Source organism: Podarcis gaigeae (genome assembly GCF_964106915.1).
Source record: "Podarcis gaigeae genome assembly, chromosome: 6".
Classification (NCBI taxonomy): Eukaryota; Metazoa; Chordata; class Lepidosauria; order Squamata; family Lacertidae; genus Podarcis; species Podarcis gaigeae.
The window spans coordinates 77345985-77364011 of record NC_139682.1 but is presented as its reverse complement, the minus strand read 5'-3'; the positions used below and the strand labels follow the sequence as shown (position 1 = coordinate 77364011).

Here is an 18027-nt window from a genome sequence, read left to right as displayed (position 1 = left end):
ACGGAACTACAGAGGAACTGGTCACAGTTATTTATTTCCCCCCACCACATGATGCTTCAAACCGTATTTTGCCACTCCAAAGGGAGATAGCTATATTTAAAATTGTGGCAACCACAGCTAGGAAGTTCCTGCTGCTATTCAAAAGAGCTGCATCCACTATTTCCTTTATTATTACAATACTTGTTGCTACACAGGGCCAGGGATGATTCTCAGGTCCACTTTGATACTGACAACCCCAAAGATTTCATCCAAATATTTGATGCTGGTGAATTTTGATGGCCATGCTAATATCAAAATTAAGAAACTAAACTAATTTACACACTTTCCCCCTCAAAGGTTTCCAGCCAGGGTCATACCTTAACAGAAACTATACCTAGAATTGCCATGTTCTTTACTGCTCTTTACTGCTCTTTACTGCTGCTATTAATCCCTGTGGAAATGAATGGAATTTATGGAAGGGGCAGAAGGAGCTTATCGGCAAAAAGTCTCTAACCAAACCCGATTTATAATTGCAAGCAGGTCTACCCTTGCAGCCATCTAAAGAATATTATTTATTAATTAAGAAATTAATTTTATCTTCCATTCAAAAGGCAATATCATGTTTCTAGATCTAATGAGCATTTTCTTTGCTACTGGCTACACTTTTATATTTCTTTGATGTCCACGTTGCCACTCTCCCACCTCTTCTCCACCTCTGGCAGGTAAATTAAACTTCTTTTTCTGTGTGCTAATCATTTTCATTTCCCTGGTACGAAGATTTCTTTCTCATTGTGTGCTTATTTTAACTACTGACATGTCTCCTTCTACTCATAAACCTCAAGATATTAGCTCTTCCTTGTCCTATCTGCTCCATTTCTCTATCCTTTTAGCTGGTCTAATAAGATTTCCAGTCTATCCGTGCAATAGTTATTTTTCCGTCTCTCTCTCTTTCTCCTCTAGAGATCTCACCCACTTCCTTTTGCCCAAGTTTATGATGAACCTGCTTGCTAGTCATGTGGTCTGCTGTCTTGTCACTAAGCCTTAGTTCCTGTTTTCTTTGTAAAAAAGGATTTCTTATCACGGTTTCAACTTCACTTTGATTTCTTCTTCTTTATGATAAAACTCCCCAAAATAATTTCCTGCTCCCTGCTCATCTTAAAACAAAATGCATAAAGAAACAAGTTCAAAGATATTACAGTGGTACCTTGGGTTACAAACACTTCGGGTTGCAAACTCTGCTAACCAGGAAGTGGTTGCTCCAGGTTAAGAACTTTGCTCCAGGATAAGAATGGAAATTGTGCGCCAGCGGTGCAGCAGCAGCAGGAGGCCCCATTAGCGAAAGCACGCCTCAGGTTAAGAACGGACCTTTGGAATGAATTAAGTTCATAACCCGAGGTACCACTGTAATAGAATAGATTCACTTAGAGCAGGGATGGAAACGCTCTGTGAGCCTATAGATATTGCTGGACTCCAAGCCCCATCAGCCCCTGCCAGCAGAGCAAATAGGAAGAGGTCATGTGACTTCCTATCCAGCTGCATCTGAAGATCCACAACTTCCTCACCCCAAACTGAGATCTTATGCAGTAGGCATTTACACAAATTCTAGTTCTACAGGGCAATGTGCCAAGTGCACATTATGCTAACAATACCATTCACTGTGATTTACTTCCCTATATTAGAGCTTGTTTTCCTCTTAGCGGCCCATGTTCATCCACATCATGGACAGGAACCACATATCTTGACTGGTAGTGACAGCTCCAGGAGTGGCAAGAGTGGCTGGCACAGGGGGTCTCTGCCATGCTGATGGTCCCTGACGGCGGTGGCACCGCCACTAACTGAGATGGGGCAAGATGGTAGCAACATCAAGGCCGTGTGGTCTCCCAATGTGGTATTCCTGCCCATGTGACCACGCAGCTGCAACCCTGTCTCCACCCTGCCCCCTCTATCCTGATAAGTGGCAGCATCGCCACTGTGAGGAGGGCATGTCGCAATGGAGGACATGACCCCGTTACTTTAGCTATATTGCTTAACAATTGGCATTGTTCCCCTTAACATTCATTTTTCAAATATATCTTTCAGTGATTTAAGTGGTTTTATTCAATTTATTTAGAAAAGATCTAGAGCTGGCTTCACCCTGCATTTCTGGACAAGACAGGAAACACCTTGCAAACACACACACTTTTCAACATGGCAGGGTCACCAAGGGAAAACACTTCTGGCCTAGACTATGACTGCTTCCTTCCCCCCCCCCACTTAATAGTTAAAAATAACCCCTCTCAACACCCTGTAGTAATCTGTACAGTGTTATGATGGACCACCCAAGCATATTATTATTATTATTATTATTATTATTATTATTATTATTATTAAAATTGTATACTGACATCTATCTGTAGATCTCAGAAGGGTTCACAACACAAAAATACAAGATAAAAACAACACAAAATACATAACAACAACAACAAGAAACCAGTTATCTGCTCCTAGTGCATGTCTTTCTTTGACACATGTGGATTTTAGGAGTTTTGTGAGCGTTCAAGTAAATATGCTTGCAAAAGTGATGGTCCACACTTGAATGCTTGTGAGCAGGACTGAGATAAGTGGGCTATGTGCTTGCATGCTCCTCAGAATGCCACCAGAAGTGCTTCTTCCTTTCCCTTCCCCAGGGTTCAGTAGCTTACCTTGAGGCATGGGGAAGAGGCAAGGAGGCCCCAGCAGAGCATCATTCCCTTCCGAGGATGCAAATGGGACAACAACTCCCACAGTCCCTCATAGGGAACTGTGTTGCATGTGTCACTTTTACTAGGAGGAGAAAACCAGGGGCCCAATTCTTCACCAGTATTCCAAAAATCCAAAATAACAGTAAACCAGAAGGAGTCTAATTTGACAGACTACTCAGATGGTGTCTATAAAAAGTCTACAATCTATCTTTAAAATATAGGAATACAGTCTGAGACTGGGAATTGTTACAGAATGCCTTTCCTATGGAACGCTCTTGCTTTCTCTTGATAAGATAGAAACTTGCCTTCTTCTGAGACAGGTGGCTCACTCACCTTGAGCTTTTACTTTTCTCCATGTTTCGCTTCTGTGATATTTCAATGCACAGGGGCATCTCAGGGCTTGCAGTTGAAGCAGCTAATCACAGTAGTGTTAAATCCGTTTGGCTTAGATCCTCCAGGTTATATGGAAGAGCCATGGCTCAGGTTCATCCTGTAGCTGTTCCAGGTAGAGCTGATGTCTGAAATCCTGGGAGCTCCTCTAGTCTGTGTAAACAATTTTGCATTGTTTATTCCATCTTGGCATGAAGTAGTGTCTTATGTAGAATAAGTAACCAATACTTTCATCGTTCCCTTAGAAGAAATACTTTATTTCCAGCAGCATTTATACTTTAATCTCCCTTGGCTTTCTTATTCTTTCTTTTTTCCTTACAATTTCTTATATCCCCCCCCCCCCCTTTACAAGGAGATGGTGAGAATTCACATTTAATTTGATTGATATGTGATTTTACTACTTGGGGGTATTTTTTTTTAAAAAAACACAACATTTTTTCAATCCATCATGTGACTCTTCTGGCAAATACAAAGTTAGATAAAACTATATTAGATAATAAGAAACTCACATTCATCATACAGACTGATTTTTCAAAACACTGAGCTCTAACAAAAGCAAGCGCTATCCATCTTTGCCTGCTCTATAAATCTTCTCCCAAACATTGCCTCTCCCAGAGTAATTTTAAATGGAATCTAGCTAATTTCTCTTTCCTATCATCGTAGTGCTCTTATTGTCATGGCAACTAATAAGTGCTCAAACTTCAGGTCAAGGTTGATTGCTGAAGATGCTGTTTTGCAACCTGCTGAGCTGCTTTCCAACAGACTTCAAGTACAGACTCTCCATCTTGTTAATGATGTATGCATTCATTAACCAATATTTGGCAATATTAGTTAATCAAGGAACACATTACCCATGATTAAAGGAGTATCTGAATGTGTTATTATTGATGTGCAGAGTCAAGCCTGTATATCTAAGTTTTATGGAAAACCTTGAGCTAGACTAGACAGACCGCTTCTAAGTACTTAAGATCTTTTCCTTCCCCTCAGGGAAATAATTTGGGTTGCCTTGCCTAGCTAACTCCTAACCAAACTTCTTTCCAGGCTCTGATTTAATCCCTATCTGGCAGTCAAGCCCTGTTTGACAGTTTAACTTGAAATTCTCCACTCTAATTGGATGTTGCACCACCCAGCTATGGTTGGCTTCAGGAGGCTGAGCCAAGGCCCGTCCATCACACCTCAGCTTTTCCTGAGCCCACTTCACTCCTACTTGTTATGTGAATTGGTTACAAGAAGGGGCCAAACTGTGGGTTAAAGGAAGCTCTTGGAAATGGGTCTTGGAGACAGAATAAAGCAATTCTATAAGAACCTCTCCTTGTACCAAGACTGGGTATAATTCACAATTGCTGGGGCAATTCACTAAACAACTATTGATCCACTATTGGGGGGAGGGGTGTCAGTTGAACTGACAGAACAATCTGAACCACCCTGAGACCTTTGGGTATAGGGCAGTATAGAAAACAAACAAACAAACAAACAAACAAACAAACAAACCACAAATAGCGTTTTTTTTAAAAAAAAAATCTTGAAAATTCAAAAAGTACATAATTATATGTTCATTAAACATGGTGAGATGTAAATAAAAGAGAGAGAAAGAAAAGGGGAAACAGAACCAATGTAGAAGGGAAAATAAAGGGGGAAACCCCAAAACTATATTTTACAAGGTTGATGTGACAGGTGTGTGTGTGTGTGTGTGTGTGTGTAGGCTCTGCTTACTCATATTTCATATTAATTTGAGGACAGCGATATTCATTCAATGATAAGTGGTTTCCTAACGCTGCAAAGACAGTTTCTCGGAAGATCACAAACTCAATCATAAAAGCACCTTCTAATGGTCCCTTGTCATGTATCTAGTTGGTGTTTAACGGCCCCAGGAGTGGCCAAAGGAGAAAATACAGAAATAGTGCATTGAAAACAGTCTTGTGGAACAAATTATCTTTTAATTTACTAAGCAAGAGAGATCACAAACAGATAAAGTGGTTTGTAACTGACAGAAAGAAGTTCAAGGCAACTGACTGAGAATTGAGAATAAAAGGAAGTTAGGGTGGGGGAGGACAGAACAGCAAAGGACAAAAAGAACACATCACGTTTCCTTTGGCATCTATCCTTTCCACACTGTTGGTTTTTCTACTCTGTTTAACCTGTACAGACCCAGGAAAATACAAGATAAGATCTCCTTAGCTCTGCGATCATTCTGGCACTGGGGAAGTTTCACTCAGGCTCAGCTTTCCAATCCACACGTAGCTCTGCTGGTGGCTGCTAAGTCTGAAGGCCAATTTGGCCTTAGCCAAAAGCATTTTTGCATTGAACTGTGCAAATTGCTGAAGATGCAAATGGCATCAGCTGAGAAGCTTATCTCTACTGGAATCAGAACAAGTGTGGTAGGAGAATTTAATCCATTCCTCCCCTGTTGTGGTCCTGAAGGAAATCGCTCCCCTGCAGCTGGAATTTGCACTGGAAGCAAATCCCTTGTTGGTACCAGTAGATGATTTTCTTCCAAGGCAAATAACTAGTTTCAGAGGAACAGTTTACCTCAGGACCACACCTGGAAGAGAAAAGGTTAATTTTAGGGTTGCTTTGGGGAGGGGGCAAAGTTGTTGAGTTGTGTTTTTTTTTTAGTTATGGGTTGCTATAAGCCTGGATTTTCCCAGTTATTTCAGTGGCCCGGACACTGTTTTCAACTGTCGTTTCTGGCAACCCTGGTTAATTTACTCCTCCATACCCACTGTGAGCCTCATAATTATCAGCTGGTGCTCTCTGACTTTTCAAAAACTTGAATGTTAAAAGCAAGGATGCATTTTACGTTGTATCTCATTTGGCCCATATTAGCTACAGTTAAACTTTGCCTAAATGATAAATCCATAGGGATTAAAGTGATCTATTTATGGGAAGGGCTAGTGTGAAAATTTGAGCAATTTCATGCTCTAAATTTTATGCATGAACAGTGAACGTGTGGGTGGGGACAGGGGTACAGATGCAAGCCAAACCCACAACATCCTCTTAGGTGTTGCATCTGCCTCCGTTTGTGACCTTTCCTGTGTGGTGCTAGAAAGGTCTGCAGGGGAACTGCATGTGTTTCCTTCCATGTGTAAAGAACTCTAATCTCATTTATGTGAACGTAAGTAGAAGCTGCCTGCAGACCTCCCCTCATTTGCGCTGCACGTCCCTGACCTTTCTTGTGTTGTGCAAGAATGGTCTGCAAGGTGCTTACTCAACACAGGAGAGGAAGAGGACTGAGGTGTGCATGCAGTGTAGATCAGGACATAAGGGGTGGATCCTGCTTGAGCACCCCTGCCCCAGCCCACATTTCCTGCATTCATCTGAAGACATCTAAAGTTTGATGCTAGAATGTGGCTGTCACCAAACTTAGAAAGAATCTCTGAGAGCCCCCCTGACCTGGTTGAGTAGCTTTGGGATTGCAAGCTAGCCACATGCCCCCATACTGAAGCAAAGTTCTTTGGCCATAACTGGCTAGAATACCCTTTTTAAAAAAGGTGCCCATTTATTTCTGTATATTCGTTGCAAAGTTATATTTATACCCATTTTAAGGACTTGAAACACTGCCTTCTTATTCCTCAACCGGCAAATTCTCTGCCCCCACCAGGAGTACATCGTACCAGGGTTTGTTTCAGGGGTCAGCAAACTTTTTCAGCAGGGGGCTGGTCCACTGTCCCTCAGACCTTGTGGGAGGCTGGACTATATTTCTTTTTTTGGGGGGGGGGGAATGAATGAATTCCTATGCCCCACAAATAACCCAGAGATGCATTTTAAATAAAAGGACACATTCTACTCATGTGAAAACACGCTGATTCCCAGACCACCCACGGGCCGGATTTAGAAGGCAATTGGGCCGGATCCGGCCCCCGGGCCTTAGTTTGCCTGCCCATGGTTTATTTCATGAATCCCAGGGCTGAAACTGAAACTAGAGTCCGTCTCCTCCATAAAGGGTTGTGTTCTTTGCAGAATCCCTTGACTTTTTGCTCTTCAGCTATCTGTTGGAGGGAACCAACTCCACAGAAACAGGATATTTACACTGCATTCTTAAACACACTTAGCTGGCGATAACTCTCTCTAAACTCAAGAAGACTTCTGAACAGACAGACATAGGATCATGTTATTAAAGATGGTAAAGGTAAAGGATCCCTGGATGGTTAAGTCCAGTCAAAGGTGACTATGGGGTTGCAGCGCTCATCTCACTTTCAGCCGAGGGAGCCGGCATTTGTCCACAGACAGCTTTCCAAGTCATGTGGCCAGAATGACTAAACCACTTCTGGTGCAACGAAACACCATGACAGAAACCAGAGCGCACGGAAATGCTGTTTACCTTCCCGCAGCAGTACCTATTTATCTACTTGCACTGGTGTGCTTTCAAACTGCTAGGTTGGGACAGAGCAATGGGAGCTCACCCCATCACAGAATTCAAACCACCGACCTGATTAGCAAGCTCAAGAGGCTCAGTGGTTTAGACCACAGTGCCACCCACATCATCAGCATTTCATTCTGTATGGGACAATGACAATAAAGATTATCATATCGTATCATCATCATTATTATAAATGGCACCACACTGGCCACCCCATACACATATACGCAGACACACATTCTGTTTTTCTCTCCATCATGAGCTGTTGGTAGGTGGTTCTCTTGTGAATGCAATACAATATTTTGCAAGTGCTACAAAAACTAAATGGAACTTGGGGATCCCTTGTTTTAGGGTGGTGGCTCCAGGATCTGCTGCAGCTCCTTCCAAAGCTACATGAAGAGTGTTATGATAAAATTGCAGGTTGCAATGCTGACAAGCTAATGCCAACTGGAAGAAAACAAAACCAAGCAAAACTCCGTCCAACTGTGCGGGGGAAATATGTTGCAAAAATAACATCTGGCAACTTGATCTGGCAGGTGTTATGCATGGAGGCGTGAAGCCTTCCAGCTGCTCTACCTCCTGAAATACAACTCAAGACAATTTCTAGCACTGTTTTTAAAAGAAATGTTTGGGTAGTAATTTATGACCCAAGTGTAACAGGAGGGATACTAATTCCGAGATACCCAGGTCATACTTTATTTCCCTCAGGAAAGCAAAACTACTTGGGACATTTTTATGGTATGTCATAATAACTAGTCCGCAACATTAATACATTCTACCTGGCTGGCTTCAAATCATGTTCAATGCTTCATGATTGCGTCTTTATACTGGGCTAAGCCTATTGTTGGCCTCAAAAGGCATACAAAACAGTAAGTAGATTTACCTGGGACTTTTTATTGTGCTGTACTTCACCTAGATCCATTTTTTCTATTTGTGGGCAGTTCCTTATGTGGACGTCAGTCAACTTGACACCCATAATAATACTTGATACTTTGTTAAATTCTCACACGATCCTTTGATTTCTTGCCCACGTCATTCTTCAGACACCTCACCATAATCTTCTTTGCTTGTTTCTGTAACTGCCGTAAGTGGGACTGACTACATATCTTCTGCACTCTGCTTGCAACAGTTAGGACTCAATTGATATTCAAGGGGTTTGCTTTCTTTCACTGCACTGAAATATCGCTATTTAACTATGACATGTGGGAACTGGCTCGTTTTTATTTTTTACTTTACAAAAGCAGGGAACCACCATGCTAATTTACACTGCCTTAACACAAGTTCTTTTTTAAAAAAACTTCGCTCTATTTCTTTGCCATGATAAGTTATTAAAAGCAAGCAAACTCATTTCTCTTCTGTGGCAGAGAAACATGTTAATGTGAAGCTATACTTCATTTGGCTTAAAAGATAATAAGAAACTCACTTCCAAAGCATTTTCTTTCTTTATGTCACAAAACTTCTACGCTCTAACTATGTCATCTTTGTCCTAAAACATCATTAGGCATCCGAGCTAACAGAATGAAAAGAAAGAAAGATGAATTGTTGGGCTGGCATTTTTTGGTGGGTGTGTGTGTGACTAAAAACTAGATTGATTATTCTCAGTAGCAGAAGGCATGGTGTGGCATTCACCTGACCTCCTGACAGCTGAGTCACTGCTACTGAACAGGAAGGAGAGGGGGCGGGTTGAGATAGCAAGGAGCTCAACACAGTGAAAACACATTGCAGGACCACCAGATTGGCTCTACCAGTGTGTTTGCACCATCCTGACTTCCCTGCTGCCCCCTCACTCCCCATCTCCTTCCAGGTCAGCAGCAGTGACTCAGCTATCAGGAGCACTGCCACATCATCATGTCATCTAATACTGGTTCTTCTATCAATGCTAATATGTGAACATAGCCTCTGACCTCGTTGATATACGTAGTTGCTATTTTAGGCCTTCATTCTACATACATCTAACTGACCCGATCAGTGACCACAGAGATTTTAGCAAGGCTTTAAGGTTTATTTTTGGTGTGTATTGGGAGCTAGGTCTAAAACAGTGGCAGAAAACTTAATTAGCATGACTTTCTGAGTTGCCTCGTGCTGCCTGACTGGAATAGGACAAAATCCCCCTTGAATTTCCACAGAAGTCTTTTTAAAAAAATTAAAAAAATGCTATTGCAGGACAAGAGAAGGATCAGTAGCAGCATATTATCTCAAGAACACACTGTAATATTGTCAGATAGGAGTAATGAATTAAACAAATGCATTTGTGACAGCCATACGAAACCCCTGTGGAATGCTGAAAAGTCGTGACTGTATTTAGAGCCTCAGAGAACCCCTCTGCAAATTGCTCATCGTCTTATCCAACTTCTGCTTGCTTTCTGTGAAATTGTTTGGCTAAACTGTAAGAGGCAGTGGAAGACAGGAGTGCCTGGCGTGCTCTGGTTCATGGGGTCACGAAGAGTCGGACACGACTAAACGACTAAACAGCAACAACAAAATTTCACTCAAAGCGAAGCCTCCAGTTTGGAGTTGTGAGGTTTCACTTTTGAGAACAGATATTGTTCCAGGCATCTTCAGCTTTGTCCATCACTTGAGTAGTTTTTGGGGGGAGCTGAATCCCAACATACATTGGAAGGAGGTGTGTTGGAGGTATTTATTCATCTATTTTATTTATAAAAGGTAAAGGTAAAGGGACTCCTGACCATTAGTTCCAGTTGTGACAGACTCTGGGATTGCGGTGCTCATCTCGCTTTATTGGCCAAGGGAGCCGGCGTACAGCTTTCGGGTCATGTGGCCAGCATGACTAAGCCGCTTCTGGCGAACCAGAGCAGTGCACGGAAACACAGTTTACCTTCCCGCCGGAGCGGTACCTATTTATCTACTTGCACTTTGAGGTGCTTTCGAACTGCTAGGTCGGCAGGAGCTCACCCTGTCGCGGGGATTTGAACCGCCGACCTTCTGATTGGCAAGTCCTAGGCTCTGTGGTTTAACCCACAGTGCCACCCGTGTCCCATTTTATTTATATGCTGCCCTTTATCCAAGGTAGTGGGGTTCCACAGACAAACCTTGGCCCTGCACTGACCATGTCCCCCACAACATAACCCAATATCAGGGTCCTGAATGTCCCGCTCCTGCCACACATTGCTTTGGATTACTTAAAAAGGTAAAGGTAAAGGACCCCTGACAGTTAAGTCCAGTCGCGAACGACTCTGGGGTTGCAGCGCTCATCTCATTTTACTGGCTGAGGGAGCCGATGTTTGTCTGCAGACAGTTTTTTCCAGGTCATGTGGCCAGCATGACTAAGCCGCTTCTGGCGAAACCAGAGCAGCACACGGAAATGCCGTCTACCTTCCCGCTGGAGTGGTACCTATTTATCTACTTGCACTTTGACGTGCTTTCGAACTGCTAGGTTGGCAGGAGCTGGATTACTTACACCACTGTAAATTCCACCAGCCTAAGTTCCACCCACTGAGCCCTGATTGAGATAGGGTCAGAAACTTATGCCACCATATTTCTGGCTCATTCAGGGTGAGGGGCTTACATAGGCATAGAATAAATCAGGAAAGCACAAGATCCACCCAATCCAAACTCTCTCATACTCGAAAATCTTGGCTTTGCATTGTGCTGCTGTCCACAGCTGAGAACCACCACTCTGTTTTCACATTGTTTTTGGGAAAGGTTTGTGCAATCAATCTGTTTAATGTGCAAAGCAATGTAGAAAAAGAAACAAAAACGTGTTGATACTGTTCCAGTGCTTAGGCATTTCAATATTCAGTGTTGGCACACAATTGAGATTATCCCAGAATACAATATTTAGTCACAGGATTCCAAAATACATTAATATGAAGATTAACTGAGTTTTCCCAGGCTATTTTCAGAGGGCTGACTTAATTTCTAATGAATTCCTTAAAAGAGCCTTTGTCCACAAGCAAAAATGATCTAAAATGAACTTGGGTGGGGAATGAAGGAGGGAGAATCAAGTTTTGTTTTTGCTTTTTTTTTAAAAAAAAAATCATGATCATTTTTTTGGAGGGAGGCATTTTGAAATGATTTTAAAATAGAGCAGATTTTCATCTATGTTTGGATGGCTCCTAACTCTCTAAACTCTTGTTGTAGAAAGAGACTGCTAAAGAGGTCAAACTGGTGTAACAAGCAGGCTCATGAATGCCCCTTTGTTGGGCCTTTGCATAACTAACATGATGGCCTAGGACAGATGAAGTATTGTCGTAGGAGCTAATGGTTGGAGAGCCTTCTGAAAGACAATATGTCATTCTCCCCACTCCATTCCCTGGCTGGAAGTGATGTCATCAAAGGGGGTCTCTGTGTGAAAGAGGATGAATGAATGACTGGTCGTGTTGGAGCTTGAATCTGAAAGAGACAATTAGGCCTTACTTGCTCTATGGTACTGTTGGTTTTCCATATACAGTGGTACCTCGGGTTACAGACGCTTCAGGTTACAGACTCCGCTAACCCAGAAATAGTACCTCAGGTTAAGAATTTTGCTTCAGGATGAGAACAGAAATCGGGTGGCACGGTGGCAGCAGGAGGCGCCATTAGCTAAAGTGGTACCTCAGGTTAAAAACGGTTCCTAACCCGAGGTACCACTGTGTGTGTGTGTACACATATATACATGGGACAACCTATTAAAACTACTCAGCCTGACAGTGAAAATGTCTGCTAGACCTTCTGCCATGTGTCTTAACCACACGGCAGAAAGTCAAGGAAGAAGGGGCAACTGCGTAGGAAAGTGAATTCCATTCTTTGGACACGTCTAGAGAGAAAACCCTCTCCTGCATCCCAACCAATCATTCCCCCAAGACCGTCAAGCCTCCTCTGAAGATCCTCTGAAGTGAAGTCTCCTCTAAGTGGAGCAAAACATAAAAACAAAATTGTAGCTCTGTATAGCATTTCAAAGTAGCAGCCACCAAGCTTTGCTGCGGCCATCATGATACATGGCGGAAAATTTATTTCAGTTGCACCATTAAAGATATTGAATCTTTTTTATCCCTAATTCAACAAATCCTGGCTGATTCCCCTGGGAAGGAGATAACAGAGTAGCGTGTGAACCTAGAACATGGCACCTAATTAAAAGACCACTGCTCTCAATTCAGCATTAACTGTCAACTTCAGAATGTAATTGGAACCACTGCAGTGTTGACATTATTAAACACAGGCACTTTGATTCCTTTCCTCTGCCCGCTTTAAAAATCAAAGAGAAGAATTAAGCACTAAGACCCACATGAATGTTTAATAGATGGTGTTAATGGTCTTAAGAGTCAGCCAAGGAAAGTGCAGATTGCTCTGAGATGTCAATCCAGGCACCATTATTTAACAGGTTTATTCACAATAAACAGGTTTATTGTTATTTAGCATATTTATTAAGGATCGGGAACAGAGGGACATAGGTGCCTTTATGGGGACAAGTCATAATGTGGACTGCATAGCCAGTTTAAAGGGGTTGTAAAAAGAAGCTCAGGAAAGATGAGGAAGAACTAAGGGAGCAAGGAACAGTCAAACAGACAAGTTGGATTCGGGGACTGTATATTTTTAGGGAAGGTTGGGGCAGAGGAAGGAAAGGAAAGAGAAGACCAAACCTGCAGGTTCAAAGTACACCGTTAAGGTGAAGCACAGCTAATGAGTTCTAAACTGATGCTGTTGACCAACCTGTAAATAGTTACCATATTTTTTGCTCTAGAAGATGCACCAGACCACAAGACGCACCTAATTTTTGGAGGAGGAATACAAGAAAAAAATATATTCTGAATCTCAGAAGCCAGAACAGCAAGAGGGATCGCTTGTGAAAGCAGCAATCCCTCTTGCTGTTCTGGCTTCTGTGATAGCTGCACAGCCTGCATTCGCTCCATAAGATGCACACACATTTCCCCTTAATTTTTAGGAGGGAAAAAGTGAGTCTTACAGAGCAAAAAAATACGGTATTTCCTGTTTCCTTCTGGAGGGTCTGCGGGGAGACTGAAACATAAGAGAGAGCACATTGTCTCAATTACTGCAGGTGTTCTTTCACTGAATACATACCTGGAGACTTCAGGTAGTCTTTGTGTCAGCCAGTAAGAAGTCATGAAGTCATATATCCTTGAGATGAACCATACAGAAAAGCTAAGGGCTGCATCTCACATGGTTGCAATCTCTGCCTACAGATTAGGATGGCTTGACCTAGGCAGACCATTTTAATGGTCAGTTTTTTAAAGGTATTTCACCAGTTGTGCTGGGCCTGGACTCAACATTTGTCATTTCATGTTAGGGATGGAGTTTGATGGTTCATTTTTTATCGTATTATTGTAACGGAAACCCAGTTGCCGTTCGCATTTCATTAAACTTACACGATCTCCACCTGATTACCATTTGTGAAAATAGTGTTATTGTTTTCAATCCTCCTGACAGTGCTGCACTTACCCAGTGGATATGGCTCTTTAAAATACTGCCACTTTTAATCACTGCCCATCACCAAGTTCCTATTTGCATGCCTCCAGGGGTACTGTAATTCGTATGTCTTGTGGTGTCACATTAATGAGGCTTGCATATGCAGCTGAACAAAGTACTGTGTTTTACTGTTTTGCTATTACTCAATCACTACTCCTCAATTGTTTAATAGACATGATAATATCATGACAGTCCCTGCTTCCATGGACAGTCCTGGATTAACAGAAGTCATCCCAGTTTCTGAGTTGATCACAGAATGTCCCTCTTTTCCTTAAAGGTAAAGGGACCCCTGACCGTTAGGTCCAGTTGTGGACGACTCTGGGGTTGCGGCGCTCATCTCGCTTTATTGGCTGAGGGAACCAGCATATAGCTTCCGGGTCATGTGGCCAGCATGACTAAGCTGCTTCTGGCGAACCAGAGCAGCACACGAAACGCTGTTTACCTTCCCGCTGGAGCGGTACCTATTTATCTACTTGCACTTTGACGTGCTTTAAAACTGCTAGGTTGGCAGGAGCAGGGACCGAGCAATGGGAGCTCACCCTGTTGCGGGGATTCGAACCGCCGACCTTCTGATCGGCAAGCCCTAGGCTCTGTGGTTTAGACATCCTTAGAATGTCCCCATTTTCATGGTAGAAATGTTGAACAGTATGGAGTTATGTGACCTCCAAGCCAAGGAGATAACTAACTATATAACCTTTAGAAGACATCTGAAGGCAGCCCTGTATAGTGATGTTCTTTAATATTTAATGTTTTATTATGTTTTATATATGTTGGAAGCTGCCCAGTCAGATGGGTGGGGTATAGATAGATAGATAGATAGATAGATAGATAGATAGATAGATAATTGAATAGGATGTCCCTATTTTCATCGGAAAATTGTTGGAGTGTATAGCATACCGGTGTTAATTAGGAACCAAGGTGAAATTTTGAGAGGAATGCAGATCAGTTTGTTTCTGAACTGGCGGACTTTGTTTCTGAAGCATCACCATGCCCAATTACAAACTTATTCTGCATCCCCGTAAGAATAACACAGAGGTATCTTCCAAGGTTGTTCTGAAGGCAAGAACAATAATTGTTCCAGATGAATGACAGAAATCCTGGAAACAGGTTTCCACATCTGAATTTCCCTGGCCGGAGGCAGTTTCAAAATGTATCTTTGTGATGACTGTATTGAGTGAAGTGGCCATGAGATTATGCTGTTAACCATGGATGAAACAGCCTTAGATGGACAGCTTCAATTTCATGATGGCATTTATAAAATGTAAAACATCAGCTGAAAACACTAGCCATATACTCACGTTAATGTTTTCATTTTCTAGCATGTGGTTTATATTTTAAGAGCCTGGGGGTTTTTTTTAGTGCAGTCAGTTGACTTCTTTTATTCAAAATATATCCCCCACCCATTTGTGTGTGTGTGATGAACTGAAAAATTATTACAAGTCTGTCACAGACTTTACAAAAGGAACCTGCTTTGTGGCATTTAGAAGGAGAAAAAAATATCACCCAGAGATCATTACTGAAGGTGTAAGGCTAGAATCAAGCCGTCTCTTGTCAGATCATTTCAAAACGTGTTTCAAAGTGGCAAAGGGCACTTTCCGCAGGCTTAATGGTACATTATGCAAGAATAAATAATTTAAGAAGAAAATTGGCATTCTATTCTGTAACTAGAAAGTAAAGTTTGAAATGCTGCTAATTTAGACATTAGAGACATGACGGATTCATAAAATAATACTGAAGCGAGTTGGGATGGGAATGTGTTATCTAGATAGCCAGACTTTTCTGATGAAGCCCATTAAAAAAAGGCAGAGCCTATAGGGAGTTTTCTCATTATTATTCCTTTATTTCATATACCAACCCCCTTTTCTTGTTTAAAGATGTTCATTGGGTTTGAGTGAAGATGATTGCGCTTCACTTTTGCTAGCCTCTTTATCTCCCAAACCTATCCCTCATTCTGTGCCGGTGTAATTTAGTCAGGGTCTGTTCTCATGTGAATGAGCTTAGACTCCCTCCCAATGCTTTGTCTAAATAACTCACATGGGGACTGGCAACTTCTTCAATGGGAGGAAATACTTACTGACCTCCAGTCCCCTCTTTAATTAAAAGACATTAATTTTTAGATCTTAGTGGCAGATGGAACAAGCTGGGCTGTTGTTAGGCCAGAAATATATTAATAGACTTGGGGCTTACTGGTTTACTTTTCTGCCTGAATTAAATCCCACAGCTAAGCAAAGCCTAGTTGTTGATTTGGTCTTGTATTAACATGTTTAGTGCTTTAGAAGCCTTTCTTGGCAGAAAAAAAACGGGAGGGACTCCTCAGATTATCACTATCAGTGACTGGAAAATTGCCTGGTTTATTCTTTTAAGTAATGGTTATTTATAGTACACTTCTGTGGTCTGCTAAGAGGGAATCCTAGGACAGGGGAAAACACTCCTCTTCAAATTTGGAGACAGAACTCCTACACTGGAGAAGAGATGTGATGTAAGGTTCTTCACTGAAGCTTCTGTACTCCTTGCCCAACTAATGTTGCAAATCTAGCATTTGTATGGCAAATAACAGGTGTGCACTGGGTGCAATTGGGAAATGTGCCAGGGTGGACCACAAAATGGGGAAAGATCTAAATCAGGAAGAAATTTAGATATGCTTCTTAGCATGTCTAACCCTTTTTCTTCCATTTTCTCCCCATGGTTTCCATTAGGAGGTAAAATGTGTTGTTGTTTATGAATCACTTTCCATGAGGCCTCCTGAAGCATTTTGCAATATAATAGAAGCATATCAACAACCTCAGATACGCAGATGACACAACCTTGATGGCAGAAAGTGAGGAAGAATGAAAGAACCTTTTAATGAGGGTGAAAGAGGAGAGCACAAAATATAGTCTGAAGCTCAACATCAAAAAAACTAAGATCGTAGCCACTGGTCCCATTACCTCCTGGCAAATAGAAGGGGAAGAAATGGAGGCAGTGAGAGGTTTTACTTTCTTGGGTTCCATGATCATTGCAGATGGGGACAGCAGTCACGAAATTAAAAGACGCCTGCTTCTTGGGAGAAAAGCAATGACAAATCTAGACAGCATCTTAAAAAGCAGAGACATCACCTTGCCAACAAAGGTCCGTATAGTTAAAGCTATGGCTCTTCCCGTAGTGATGTATGGAAGTGAGAGCTGGACCATAAAGAAGGCTGATCACTGAAGAATTGATGCTTTTGAATTATGGTGCTAGAGGAGACTCTTGAGAGTGCCATGGACTGCAAGAAGATCAAACCTATCCATTCTTAAGAAAATCAGCCCTGAGTCCTCATTGGAAGGACAGTTCTTGAAGCTGAGGCTCCAATACTTTGGCCACCTCATGAGAAGAGAAGACTCCTTGGAAAAGACCCTGATGTTGGGAAAGATTGAGGGCACAAGGAGAAGGGGATGACAGAGGACGAGATGGTTGGACAGTGTTCTCGAAGCTACCAACATGAGTTTGACCAAGCTGTGGGAGGCAGTGGAAGACAGGAGTGCCTGGCGTGCTCTGGTCCATGGGGTCACAAAGAGTCGGACACGACTAAACGACAGCATGAGCATATGTTTAAAATTTACACACATACTTGTATATAAAAAACAATACACACACATACACATATATACACACATACACAAAAGTGCACACATAAAACCAGTTCAAATCTGATGCAGATGTCAACTGGGATAAAGATCTCCATTTATATGGCTTACTGAAAGAAGACCATCTTTAGCAGGTGCCGGGGGGGGGGGGGGAGAAGGTGTCCATATGTTATGCGGTGGTGGCAGTAGAAGTGGTAACAACAAAACAACAACAGCAAGGAAATGGAAGAAGTCAAGATAGTTTCCTAGCCCTCACTTCTGCACTGCTTGCTGTGCTGGAATTGTGTTGGAAAGTGGAGGCACTCTGGTCAAGAGAAATAAGCTAAAGCAGAAACAATTGTTTCTTTTCTCGCTTTAAGAAAGCACCTTAGGCTAAATCTAGGACCTATTTCTAGGAAATGCAGTAATGTTTGCTTGTAAGCTGCCAGCAGTTTTATCTCTGAACACCTCGTTCCGGGCGACAACAGGACACTTGCTTAACCACAAGGTAAGGGATCAAGCTTGCGGGTGAGCTAGGCATTAAGTAGATTGTGCTAATGACAAGTTACAA

At 42.2% G+C, this 18027-nt stretch overlaps 1 long non-coding RNA gene across 3 annotated transcripts in view; it reads right to left on the bottom strand.

Annotated features, from left to right (window-relative positions):
- LOC310846678 overlaps positions 1-18027 on the bottom strand; it is an 82137-nt gene that overhangs the window by 13620 nt on the left and 50490 nt on the right. For all 3 annotated transcript variants that reach the window (XR_014565454.1, XR_014565455.1, XR_014565456.1), the window contains one exon: positions 3029-3242. This is a non-coding gene — a long non-coding RNA (uncharacterized lncRNA). The remainder of the gene's footprint in view (positions 1-3028; positions 3243-18027) is intronic.